The 14,387-nt window shown below is 42.2% G+C and overlaps 1 long non-coding RNA gene across 1 annotated transcript; it reads left to right on the forward strand.

Annotated features, from left to right (window-relative positions):
* The first annotated feature begins 890 nt into the window (after positions 1–890).
* LOC123331611 lies at positions 891–4,502 on the forward strand. Its single transcript, XR_006548341.1, has 3 exons — positions 891–1,057; positions 2,218–2,351; positions 4,462–4,502. It is a non-coding gene; the product is annotated as an uncharacterized LOC123331611 (long non-coding RNA).
* The last annotated feature ends 9,885 nt before the right edge of the window (positions 4,503–14,387 follow it).

Raw genomic sequence — 14,387 nt, forward strand, 5'->3', positions numbered from 1 at the left:
AACGTTATAACATATAATAATGTATATGTTATATAACAGTATAACATATGATAATGTAAATGTTAATTCTATGAAAAATGAAGAATTTGGAACCAGTCATCTTAGAGACTATAAATGCCTGGATCAAGCATAATAATGTTAATTAATACCTCATCTGTTTGACACTTCACTAACACATTGCTTCCATATCTATTATCTGAGCAGATACTCTCCTGTGTAGACAAGGCTGAGACCCTCATCTGATACATGAGGAAATAAAGATGTCGAGCACTTAAATATATTTCCCAAGGTCGCTCAGTATCAGAGATGATCTGACCCCTAATTCATGACGCTGCCCTCCACACCACACATGCAAATGTGCTCAGTCACTTCAGTCGTGTCCGATTCTTTGCAACTCTGTGGATTGTAGCCCGCCAGGCTCCTCTGTCCATGGGATTCTCCAGGCAAGAGTACTGGAGTAGGTTGCCATGCCCTCCTCCAGGAGATCTTCCCAACCCAGGGACTGAACCCGCATCTCCTGCATCTCCTGCATTGCAGGTGGGTTCTTAACTGCTGAGCCACCAGGGAAGCCCCATCCACACCATCCATTTTTTTAAAAAGTCCCTTGAATATGTTGGCCTCTAGATTTCAGGTAACAGGTGTTATGTTTATGGGAACTGTAGAGACAGCTGTTACCCGTCCAACATCTATTCTCCCTTTTGTTCCTTAGTGGCAAACTGTGATTATAATTGGGTGGGTCAAAGTGCTCAGCTGCCACAGTATATATCTAGCCTTCCCCATGGCAAGATGTGACTATATGACCAGGTTTTCTTCAGTTATGCACAAGTGGAAATGTATGGGATTGTGAGACAGCTTTTTAGGAGGAGCCAACTCCATTGGGAAGTGGATTCTTTCTGACTTTCCCTCTTCCTGCTGTCTGGAAGGGGGTTGTGATGGCTGGAGTTCCAGCAGTTATACTGGACCATGAAGTGACCCTGGAGATGAAAGCCTAAATTCCTAAGCGGCCCTATCAGCCCTGAACTGCCTACCTCTAAACTTTGTTTTCAGCTTTAGTAAGGTATAATTGACACGTATAAATTTTATATTTCTAAGGTACATAACTTAATGTTTCAATATACTTATATGTTATGAAATAACCACCACAATCAATCTAATTACTGTATCTATCATCTTATGAAGTTACCATTTTCGTTTCTTTCTTTTATTTTTTTGTGGTAAGAACTTTTAAGATATACCCTTTCAGCAAATTTCATGTATACAAATCTGCATTATTAACTATAGTCACATTGCTATATGTTATTCTCCAGAATGTATTCACCTTATAACTGACACTTTGTACCTTTTGACCAATATCTCCTCATTTTTCCCCAGCCCCAACCCTTTGTAATCACAACTCTACTCTCTGCTTATATGAGCTAAATTTTAACACCAGGGAGAAAAAAGACTATCTCCTGTAAAGCCCCATCCTCGGGGGAAGGGATAGTTAGGGAGTTCAGGATGGATATGTACACACTGGGATGTTTAAAAATGCCTACTGTATAGCACAGGGAAACTTACTCAGCATTCTGTGATAACCCATATGAGAAAATTATCTGGAAAAGAATACATATGTGTGTGTGTGTGTGTGTGTATATATATATATATATATATATATATATAAACTGAACAACCATACTCCAATAAAATTTATTATAAAAAGAAAAAAAAATGTATAACCAACAAGCACCTACTGCAGAGCACAGGTAACTCTGCTCAATGTTATTTGGCAGTCTGGATGGGAGGGGAGTTTGGGGGAGAACGGATCCATGTATTTATATGGCTGAATCCCTTCTCTGTTCACCCGAAACTATATCAGATGTACTCCAATATAAAGTAAAAAGTTAAAAAAATAAAACCAGTCCTCTTGGCTTTTCTGCTTAATGCACCCAATGACTGATCCAAGAAAATATCGACATATCTTTAACATCAGGTCCACAGCCAAGACCCCAGCTCGTAGGAAAGGCAGAGGTGGGGTTCCTTGCTACTTGCCACTGGCATTCAGAGCCCAGGGTGAAGTCAGTTTGCATTAGAGTTAATTTCACAGGACGGCGGCATTGGGAGGTTACAGCTCAGTCTGTGGCCTTCCCTTCTAATGTCTTCCGATCACGGAATCACTGTGCGTGTTTCCTCTATTGCCAAGAGTCGCATCTTTTTCTTACCCTGTCCTTCTCATGCCAGCCAGGTTGACCGCATCTAAACACACTCCATTATCATCGCGGCAAATGGGTGGCTGGAACCGCCTAGCTGGGGAAGTCAACGGGAGCAAAACGACATTGCTCTGGAACGACCTGGGGGCTTAGCGAACAGTCTGGGTAAGTTTGGGGATGGCTGAGGCTGCTCCACGGCGTGCATTTCCAGAGACGGTTGAATGTCAGCGTCGGTGGATTCTGCATTGGCAGCGTCCTACCCTCGGCTTCAACTCCACACCCGCTGACATTTTCCCTTCTTTCAAATTGGCAGCAGGAGCCAGGGAAAACCTAAATTTAACCTCTGGAGACTATACCACATGACATTTGTGGGCCTTGCATGTTCGGTTTAAGACTTTGAAAGCTAATTTAGCCATTCGATGCCTCCGTAAGTGATGGGGGCTGGTATACCTGAACTTCTGTCATTGTTAGCCACTGTGGCTTCACTCTGCCTCTGGAGACTTCATCCCTTAATAACTGCTACCTTAAACCCCAGAGGATAGTGCTAATGAGTATTTGAAAATGCCAGGTTCTTGGCACCATGTGCTGATTAAAAAAAAAAAAAAAACACGAAATAACACCCACCAGGGTAATGGTCACTCAGCGAGGGGTGGAGGGCGGTGTATTATGCATGACTTGCCTCGTCATTTCCATCTCTGCCTTGAATCCCCAAATCCTCAGCATAAGTAATTAAGCAGCTCCTGGACCAAATCTTAATTAATTTGAGGTTCTGTGACCAAGGCCCTGAAATAAAATGCCATAGAAGCAATACACATTTAAAAAAATCACTAAGCCATGAAGGGGACAATAATACACGGATTAGCTTTGGGGAGATCAATGATACTTGCTTGGTGAGAAATCTCTCTTCTTAGTCTGGGTTTCCCAGCACGGAGTGTCACGCTGATCAAGTTTGGAATCCCCCTATGAGCTCTCAGAATCTACCCTAAAATATCTGAGACTAAGCAATCCTGGTAGACAGCAATTCCTCTGGGTGGGGCGGGGGGAGGGAATGGGCTTTCTCATTTGCCTTTGTCTTTTCAACATCTAGCACTTAGTAGGTATTCAACAAGTTCTGGCTAACCTGAATGCAATTAAAAAACTCCGTGTCGTCTTTTTAAAAAAGTATTTAAGAGTGACTTATTTGCTATTGATTCTTTTTTTGCTCTTTTTTAATTTGATTTTTATTTTGTATTGGAGTAAGTTGATTTACAAAGTTGCATGAGTTTCAAGGGGTCAGCAAAGTGGTTCAGTTATATGCACACATATATCCAGTCTTTTTCAGATTCTTTTCCCATATAGGTTATTACAGAGTATTGAGTAGAGTTCCCTATGTCATATAGTAGGTCCTTGATGACTATCTATTTAAATATGAGTGAGTGAGTGAAAGTGTTAGTTGCTCAGTCGTGACTGACTCTTTGCAACTCCATTGACTGTAGCCCACTAGGCTCCTCTGTCCATGGGATTCTCCAGGCAAGAATACTGGAGTGGGATGCCATCCCCTTCTCCAGGTGATGAACCCATGTTTCCTGCTTTGGCAGGCGAATTCTTTACCATCTGAGCCACCAGGGAAGCCCCATTTTATATATAGTAGTCTGATTCCCAGCTCCTAACTCTCTGTACTCTTGACATTAGCAATGATGTTCCATGTTGTCTGGGCAAATCTTGACAAAGGTGTGCTTATTATATGCTGTCCAATCCATTTGGTGCATGAAGCTGGAAACCCTGTTGGTTTGGAGATGGCTGCAATGAGAAAACGCTACCTTTTGGAATTGTTAGAAACTCTCTCTGTTTGATTTGATTTTCATACAGTGCTCTGAAAAAATCACATTGACATTATTCTCTCCTCCATGGCATTTAAAATCCTTAAAGTGGCCAAGTAAATCTTGAGCACAAATAGTAGAATTGCCGTCTGGCAGGCATATGACCACTGCCTGCTCTTGGGCTGTGTCCGTCCACGGATGCCTTTGCTGGGCTTATTGACTTTTGTTTTTCAAAGCTGCCTAGTTAATGTCAACATTCGTCCGTGCCAGGAATTAACCAGAATAAACCCACAGGGCATGTGCATCCGGTTCCCTCACCTCTGCAGAGCGAAGCTTGACGCTTTATCCTTTCTGTTGGTGAAGAACAGTCCCTCTTTTCTCTGTGTTCTTTTGTGTTTGTTCTGAGCATGGTTGTTTTTGGGGTAGCAGAAAACCCTGGAAACCTTACCAAGGCTCCCTTCTTTTTTTTTTTCTAGACATAAATCTTCCCAGTTTAAAAAAAAAAAGAGCACTTTCAGGAAAAGACGGAATAAGAAGAGGAGAAGAAGAAGAAAGAAGAGGAGAAGCAGAAGGAGCAAACCTCCCAACATAAGAGCAAATACAAAGGCATTAGAAAAAGTCACTATTGTTTTATCTCCAGTATATGGAGCACCAAAGTGTTAGTCGCTCAGTTGTGTCTAACTCTTTGCAACCCCATGGACTGTAGCCTGCCAGTCTCCTCTGACAAAGGAATTCTCCAGGCAAGAATACTGGAGTGGGTTGCCCTTCCCTTCTCCAGGGGATCATCCCAACCCAGGGATCGAACCCACGTCTCTGGCATCTCCTGCATTGAGAGGCGCCAGAGATGTGGGTTCGATCCCTGGTGCTAGTGGTAAAGAACTTACCACCTGGGAAGCCTGTCCTTGCATACTTGAAGCTTATGCGATGTTATATGTCAATTATATCTCAAGGCAGCTGGAAAGGAAAGAAAGAACATCCTTTCTCCAGGGAAATGGCTGCTCAAGGAGAAGGAGACTTTGACTTTGGCATTTCAAAGACTTCTACTCAATACAGGAAATGAGCTAGGGTTTCCAGAAGCTGCAGCTGAGGTGTCTTCAAGGTCACAGCGAAGAAGTACAGAGGAGCAGCCCTGATGCCCAACTCCTGCTTTGAGGAAATCCACTCCCAGACTGCTCGGCCACTTAGTGTGAATTTCAGCTGATGGGCGTAATGTACAGTCGTAAGCAGGTTTTCAAGCAGCAGCTACTAAGCAGTGGCCGCCTCAACTACTGAAATTTCTTTGATCTCCTTCTCATCAGCATGCCTTAGTCCTGGATGCAAGAGAGTTCTCGGAACCTGCAGCCACAATCAACAAATAAGTCTTCTGAGGGAACAATATTGTGCCTCTGAACGTTTCAAACATGGTAGACTGCTTCCTTTTCCCTGCACTTTATTGGCAACAACCCCAGTTGGCAGAGCGTTCTTCTGACTTCCATCTATCAACAATTCAAGAGAATTAATAATGTATTTATATCACATGCCAGTAGAGGCATAAAATTATTTATAAATGTTTAATAAATATTCCATAATGCTTTCGGAACACATGTTATAAATGATAAATAAATAACAATGGACTCCTGATGAAATATTTATCTTCAGCATGGTTATTGTTATGTTATAACAGCTTGGGAAGCCATTACTAACAAAAGGAATGGAGTTATCAGAGTTATAGATACATAGGGCACGCCATTCATAATGAAATGTGCAACACTTAAAATGAAGTAAAGACCCCAGAAACAGTTGTTGACAAATTGTAACTGTCGGAGTCACCTGTCATACTTAGCAGTTCACAGACATAAAAGATTGGCAACTGTTTAATAATCTATGCCTCACAAAAAACTGGATCCTGGTGTCTTGTAAAATATTGCGGACTCTTTATAGATTCTTATTTCCATGAATCAGTTCAGTTCAGTTCAGTTCAGTTGCTCAGTCATGTCTGACTCTTTGCCACCCCATAACCACAGCATGCCAGGCCTCTCTGTCCATCACCAACTCTCAGAGCCCACCCAAATCCATGTCCATTGAGTTGGTGATGCCATCCAACCATCTCATCCTCTGTTGCCCCCTTCTCCTCCTGCCTTCAATCTTTCCCAGCATCAGGGTCTTTTCAAATGAGTCAGCTCTGCATCAGATAGCCAAAGTACTGGAGTTTCAGCTTCAGCATCAGTCCTTCCAATGAACACCTAGGACTGATCTCCTAGTTGGATCTCCTTGTTGTCCAAGGGACTCTCAAGAATCTTCTCCAACACCACAGTTCAAAAGCATCAATTCTTCGGTGCTCAGCTTTCTTTATAGTCCAACTCTCACATCCATACATGACTATTGGAAAAACCGTAGCCTTGACTAGACAGACCTTTGTTGGCAAAGTAATGTCTCTGCTTTTTAATATGATATCTAGGTTGGTCATAAGTTTCCAATGGTAGCATGAAATTGTGGAGTCCTCCTCAAATTCAGGTTTAGTAGGACATGGAGCAAAAGTTCAACAGATGGCCTTGCATTTGACTCAAAAAGGGTTATTTCCTGGGTGGGGAAACAAGGTACAAAGAACAGCCAGGAGCAAACATCTCACAGAAGTTCCACATTCTGAGCACTTAATTTTTGAACGTCTAACCAGAAACATTTTTTCATCCTTTGTTTTTTTAACTGAAGTGTCATTTACATATAGTAAAATTCATCCTTTGTGTATAGTTCCGCAGGTGGCGCTAGTGGTAAAGAATCCACCTGCAATGCAGGAGACACAGGTTCAAACCCTGGGTCAGGAAGATCCCCTGGGGGAGGGCATGGTAACCCACTCCAGTATTATTACCCAGAAAATTCCATAGACAGAGGATCCTGATGGGCTACAGTCCATGGGGGTCACAAAGAGTCAGACACACACCCCATGCATCCATGGGGTCACAAAGAGTTGGTCACAACAGAGCGACTGAGCACACATGCATACAGGTTACGAAGAATGCACGGAGGCGTGTAATCACAACCAAATCAAGTAAACCCCTGACAATTTTTCCCATGCCCCTTGTGGTCAACCCCTTCCCCGTTCCATTCCTGGAAACCAACAGTCTATTCTCCATTCTTATAGATTTGTCTTTTCAAGACTATCATTATAAACAGACTCATAATTTTATAACCTTTTGAGTCTGGCTCCTTTTGGAGTAATGCAGTTGAAATTTATCCATTGTTGTATGTATCAGTACTTCATCACTTTTTATTGCTGAATTGTATTCCATTGTATGGAGATACCATAGTTTGTTTATTCATTCACCAATTGAAGCACATTTGGGTTCTTTGTCAGTTTTTGCCAATTGTGAATAAACCTATTAAAATTTGGTTATAGGTTTTTGTGTGAATTTACATGTTCATTTTTATAAGCTAGATACCTAGGAATGGGGGTGCTGGGCTGTATAAAATAATACATAATTTCTTGTATAAGATAAATATTATTTAATTCTATTTTTATGAGATAAATAAAATAGTCAAATTCATGGAGATAGAAAGTAGAATAGCTGTTCCAGGGGCAGAGGCAAGGAGGAATGGGATGCTACTGTTCAACACACAGTTTCATTTTGGGAAGATGAAAACCTTCTGGAGATGGATGGTGGGGATGATTGCAAAATGATGTGAATGGTTTAATGTTCCTGAACTGTACACTTAACGGTAAATGATGGTCAATTTTATGTTATGTATATTTTACTACAATTTTTTAAATCCTCTAAAATGAGAAAGACTAGCATGTAAGGTTTAAAAGTGATTCACAGAGCTTCCCCTGTGGCTCAGTGGTAAAGACTCTGCCTGCCAGTGCAGGAGACATGGGTTCGATCCCTGGTCTGGGAAGATCCCACACGCCATGGAGCAACCAAGCTGGTGAACCATATATTGAGCCTGTGCTCTTGAACCTGGGAGCTGCAGCTACTGAGCCTGTGGGCTGGAACTACTGAAGCCTGCATGCCCTAGCGCCTGCACTCTGCATCAGGAGAACCCACCACGGTGAGAAGCCTGTGTGCCACAACTAGGGAAGAGCCCCTGCTTGCCACTATTAGAGAAAAACCCGTGTAGTAACGAAGACCCAGCACAGCCAAAAATAAGATAATAATAAAAAAGTGATTCACCGAGGGTCCCACGAAAAAGAAATAAAAATATAAAGCCTGAGGATGTTTGATGAAAAGAATCTCTAAAGATCAGAAGAGCAGAGTGTAAGTAGAAGGTTTCCCATTGGGCTCACAATACTTGCCAACAACTTTTCGCCTTCATATGATTTTCCAAAGGAAAATAATACCCACCCTGAAAAACACCCAGAGTTAATATTTTCCTTCTATGATTTCAACCACTAGCCATTTTCTGAGGCCCAGTACTCACCAGCTTTTATAATTAAATGGGGACAGGTTGAAAAGATGACACATTAATTAAGGATGAATTACCCTGGACCACTGCAGAGTTCCTCCCTTAAGAGTTACATTAATAGTAAAAAATCAGCTCCTCATTATGACGGACGAAAAGTAGAACTGAGAATGAGATCCTTATTTTCTGCTATATATTATTGCCGAGCTGATTTAACATCTCGGATCTTAAGCTCTTCTTGAGTTCATCGAAGCTTCATGACTGTTAAAGTACTCAGGATTCAACGGGCACACCTAAAATAAAATGGAAACTCATCTGCATAACAAAGCCCAGAAGAAAGCAGGCCCTGCATCAGCCATTGCCAGATCTCGACTTTCTCAACAAGTTCTGAATCTTTCAGAATGAACACAACACCCTGAGCTGCATCCTTTGAAGGTAAATGTGTGCTTTGGGCAACCAGGATGAAGTGATGTACATAAGGTGCATCCATTCTAGTGGTAAGTGAGTATGTGTCTACGGGAGAGGGGAGGGACTGGGAAGGAATGAATAAGATGGTTTTTTAAGGCTGTAGAAAGGAGGAGATAAACTCATGTACTTGCCCTGGGGCTTCCCAGTTGGCTCAGTGGTAAAGAATCCACCTGCCAATGCAGGAGTCTCAGGTTTGATCCCTGATTTGGGAAGATCCCCTGAAGAAAGAAATGGCAACCCACTCCAGTATTCTTGCCTGGGAAATCCCATGGACAGAAGAGCCTGGCATGCAACAGTCCATGGGGTTGCAAGGAGTTGGACATGACTTAGCGACTCGGCAGCAAAAACAACAAATATTCCCCATAGTGTTAGCTCGCTGTTCCACTCGTGTCCCTTTAAACCTAGAAAGATGTTTTCATCACACTTCTTTCAGCCCAGGCAATCAAATCTCAAACATTGTCTGACATCTAAGGTAGAGCTTAAAACTCCAATACTCTCAAGAGTCAGGGAGATCCTGTAAATTGGAGGCGTAAATCAGGTCTGAATGGTAAGTCTGATACATACTAAGCATTCTGCAAATTAAATATTTTTTTTAAGAATTTTGATTTGGATAGCTCAATTACGATAAAGAGGACTGCTTTGCAAATCTCTTACTTTGTGTTCGATCTCAATTGACCTCATTAATATTCACTCTACTTTAAAAAAGAAATGAGTTATAGTAAAAGCACAGAGGCACATAGAATAAGAGGGAAAAGAAGACGATGAGCTGGTGATTGAACTGAGTAATGCGTCAGCTCCAAGCTTCCCGAGAGCCAAGAGAAAGTTGGGAAGTGATGCATGAAAAACTTCCCCTGTCTGATTGGTAATTGCTCTCATCAGATCTTTAGGAACATGAAACTTTTAACTGAAGTTTCGATATTAAGATGGAACCAAGACCCTACTGCTGGGAAAGATTGAAAGCAAAAGGAGAAGGGCACGGCAGAGGACGAGATGGTTGGATAGCACCACCAACACGGTGGTCATGAATTTCAGCCAACTCTGGGAGATAGTGAAGGACAGGGGAGCCTGAAGTGCTACAGTCCATGGGGTCACAAAGAGTCAGACACACCTTAGTGACTGAACAACAACAACAAAAGTGTGTTCTGGAAAAGAGTATCATGCAGAAGGAATCAAGAGATCCTGAAGAGGTTACATCCTGGGCTGGTGATGACGACATTCATGTTGAAATGTACTCGATAGACACGCTCATATTTCATTCATCCAGCAAATACTTCTTGGGTGCCTGCTATGTGCTAGGGGCTGTTCTAGATAATTCAGATTAATGAGTCAAGTTAATAAAGATTTTTGTATTCTTATTCCAGCAGAAGAGAGAAACTATGCAAACCATGTAATAAACGAGCACATTGTTATGTGAAAAGTGATATATGCTATAGAAAAAAAAAAAGCAAAGCAGGATACAGGGGATCAGGCATAAGATGGAAACTAATAACTACTCTGCCTTTATCACAAGACTGAAATCAAATGAAATTATGTAGGTGAAAGAGTTTCATAACTTAAAAAAAAAATTTATTTGGCCACGCCAGGTCTTAGTTACGACACTCAGGACTTTTATTTTCATTGTCCCTTCAAGGGTCTTTTTGTGGCACATGGGATCTTCGCTTTTCATTGTGGCATTTGGGCTCTTAAGTTGCAGCATGCAGACTCTCAGCTGTGTCATATGGGATCGAGTTCCCTGACCATGGACTAAACTTGGGCCCCCTGCATTGGGAGTGCAGTGTCTTAGCCACTGGATCACCAGGGAAGTCCCAAGTTTCATGAGTTATGTTGTAAAAGTTCATAGATATAATCATTGGAAAGTTGTTTTCAAAAGCTTCATACACACACTCACACACACATACGTAGACACACAAAAATGTCTAGTTGTCAGAATACACCAAAGGACACATCTACCCTGCTCTTTCTCCTAGTAAATAATCATCTGTTACCTTTGGAGAATATCCTTGGTTGTTAGCCAACAGCAATTAGGAGATGACATTTTGGAAGATGAAAAGGAGGTGGCATATGACCTCGTGCCTCTCCAGTTCCCCATCCACTGGTCACACTGCTAGGACTACAATGGCCAGTAAATGAATTACAGCCTCTCTGTGGTCTTCTAGTTGCTAGTTTCTCCTTCCTTCACCTGCCAATGGCTGGAAGGGAAAGAGCAATATCACTCCTTTCCGCTATCAAAACACACACATGACGGTTAAACACTCAATCTGGCTAACAGAGTGCTCATCACAACTGAAACCAACAAGCAAAAGGCAAGTTACAGTTGTCTCTTGGTATCCATGGAGGAATCAGTTCAGAACCTCTACCTGGATACCAAGATCCACAGATTCTCAAGTCTGTTAAATAAAATGGTGCAATATTTGCATATAAGCTATGCACCATCCTCTCAAATACTTATCTATCGTTTTGGCTGTGAAGGGTCTTCACTGATGTACTGGCTTTCTTTACTTGTGGCAAGCGGGAGCTATGTTTGGGCTTCCCATTGTGTGGTGGCTTCTCTCGTTACAGAGCACAGACTCTAGGCACGTGGGCTTCAGTAGTTGCAACATGTGGGTTCAGAAGTTGGGGTGCATGGGCTTGGTTACTCCCTGGCATGTGGAATATTCCCAGACCAGGGATTGAACCCATGTCGCCTGCATTGGCAGGTGAATTCTTAACCACTGGGCCACGAGGGAAGTCCCTCTCAAATACTTTAAATCATCTCTAGTACAATGGATATGCTATTTAAATGGTTGCCAGTGTATGGCAATTTCAAGCTGTGCTTTTTTAAACTTTCTGGAGTTTTTTTTTTTTTTTTTCTGAATATTTTCTACCCATGGTTGGTGGAACCCAATGAGGCAGAACCCGTGGCTGTGAGGAGTGGGTCCACTGTCCACGATTAACTGTCAACAGAATTAACAACACAACCAAATACAGTGAATGAAGTTTCTTTTGAATTCTTTGTTTCTTTAGGGAGTTAACTAACCCTTATTCCACCAAGTTCTTGGTTGACAAGATGGTGGAGCCCATAGGATTTCCTGATGGGCTGGATGTGGGGTCCTTGAATAAGAAAGAAGTGAAGGGTGTTTTTGAGGGTTTTGTTCTGGGCTGTTACAAGGCTCAGGCTGCCTTCAGCTGAGATGGGGAAGGCTATGGATGGAGAAGGATTTGTGGGAAGGATCTGGAATTTAGTCTTGGCTATACTGAGTTTGCAGTATCAATTAGACCTACAGGTAGAGATGTGGAGATGGGAGGCAAAGCTATGAGTCTTTACCACTAGCCTCATCTGGGAAGCAACTAGTCCCTCTCTACTTTTCTATTATTAAAAAAAGCCTCGCAATTCTGTGCCCATTATTTTACAGTGTAAAGTGATGAGGAATTAGGAAACTGCTAGATAGCAAGTGACAAATTGCAATCTGATGGGCCAACATGAACCTATAAAAATGTTATCAAGATGATATTAAACAAACTATTCCTTACTTAGCATCCAGGCAGGAAATTGGAGCCATTCTTGCTGGGATATCTCACACTTTGCTATTTTTCATTTAGATAATGCTATTTAAAGTTTAACAGGATTACTAGCAATTTGTCTTTCAAAATGAGGAACCTGATCGCTCGTCTCAGAACCCCCTCCTAGTTTTCCGTGAAAGGTATTTGATGCTTTTTGAAATTTCTGGAGTATTTTTTTGGCAAAGATTTTTTTGTTTCGTCTACCCCAAAGCTGCTTAAAAAACCAAACAACAACAGTTTCACATTTGTCTATGTGGCAGTTGGACGTGAGGGACACTTGGTCTGCTTACCTCCTGTGGCATGACGCGTGTCAATGCGGTTTGTTGTTCTGTCCCAAACCTCAGAGGAGTGCATGTCACATAGCAGAAACCCAAGTCACATTTGTTGAATGAATGTTTCATTTGTCTGGGAAGATGCCCTGACACCCACTCCAGTACTCTTGCCTGGAGAATTCCATGGATAGAGGAGCCTGGTAGGCTACAGTCAGCCCCCGGAGTCGCAATGACATGATGAAGGGATTAACACTGTCACTTTCGCCTTATTTGTCTATATTGAACTTGCACTTGGGATGATATCCTGCACAGAATAGGTGTAGAATTAATAACTCTTGCATCAGGCTACTCAGGGTATAGGTAGATAAGAAACCTCTGCACAGAATCACGTCAAAACAATTCACCAAAAACCTTCTTTTTTCTCATAGATAATTTGGAGGCAGAGATGATTCTCTTTTCTAAGATTAGTTCAGTTCAGTTGCTCAGTCATGTACTACTCTTTACAACCCCATGGACTGCAGCACGCCAGGCTTCCCTGTCCATCACCAACTCCCAGAGCTTGCTCAAACTCATGTTCATCGAGTCGATGATGCCATCCAACCATTTCATCCTCTGTTGTCCCCTTCTCCTCCTGCCTTCACTTCAGGTGGTCAAAGTATTGGAGCTTCAGCTTCAGTATCAGCCCTTTCAATGCATGTTCAGCACTGATTTCTTTTAGGATTGACTGGTTTGATCTCCTTGCAGTCCAAGGGACTCTTTTCCAGCACCACAGTTCAAAAGCATCAATTATTCAGTGCTCAGCTTTCTTTATGGTCCAACTCTCACATCCATACTTGACTATTGGAAAAACCGTAGCTTTGACTACATGGATCTTTGTGGGATACATTATATTTAAGATCTCTGTTGAATTTCCAAAAAATGCATCAGTGTATTCATAGGGGATTAAAGGCAAAGCATATAGCAGCATTTTTAAAGGCACAAATGAGAGGTTAAAGATGGGAGAAGAGAAAACAGCTATTTTTAAGCACCTAGAATGTATCAGCAATTCAGCAAGGCTTTTCCCCAAATAAGCTATTCCATGTAAAACTCACAACTTGGATTATTTACCACTCACTCATTGAGTGCCTACTATGCCCAGTCTCCGCACTTAGATAAGTGAGACATAGCTGATGCCTTAAAGGACCCCAGTGCAGGACTGATTGTGGCCATTTGACAGGAGGGGTGAGTCAGTCTAGGAAAAGTGAAGTGACTTGCTTAATTGTCATACAGCTGGAAGATGCTGTAATTGGACAGCACAGTCATAAATAGGTGACTTAGAAGCAACTCCTTTTAAAAAAATTATTCATTTTTAATTGGAGGAAAATTACTTTACAACATTGTGTTGGTTTCTGCCATACATCAACATGAATCAGCCAGAGGTATACATATGTCCCCTCCCTTTTATCCTCCCTCCCACCTCCCCCAAGCCAGGTTGTCACGGAGCACCGAGTTTGAGCTCCCTGCATCATACAGCAAATTTCCACCTGCTGTCTATTCTACATACGGTCGTGTGTATGTTTCCATGCTGTTCTCTCGATCCGTCCCACCCTCTCCTTCCCGCGCTGTGTCCACCAGTCTGTTCTCTATGTCTGCGTCTCCATATGCTTAGTCCCTTCAGTCATGTCCGACTCACTGCAACCCTATGGACCATGGCCTGCCAGGCTCCTCTGTCCATGAGATTCTCCAGACAAGAATACTAGAGTGGGTTG

This window comes from Bubalus bubalis, chromosome 24, assembly GCF_019923935.1.
Source record: "Bubalus bubalis isolate 160015118507 breed Murrah chromosome 24, NDDB_SH_1, whole genome shotgun sequence".
In the NCBI taxonomy this organism is placed as follows: domain Eukaryota; kingdom Metazoa; phylum Chordata; class Mammalia; order Artiodactyla; family Bovidae; genus Bubalus; species Bubalus bubalis.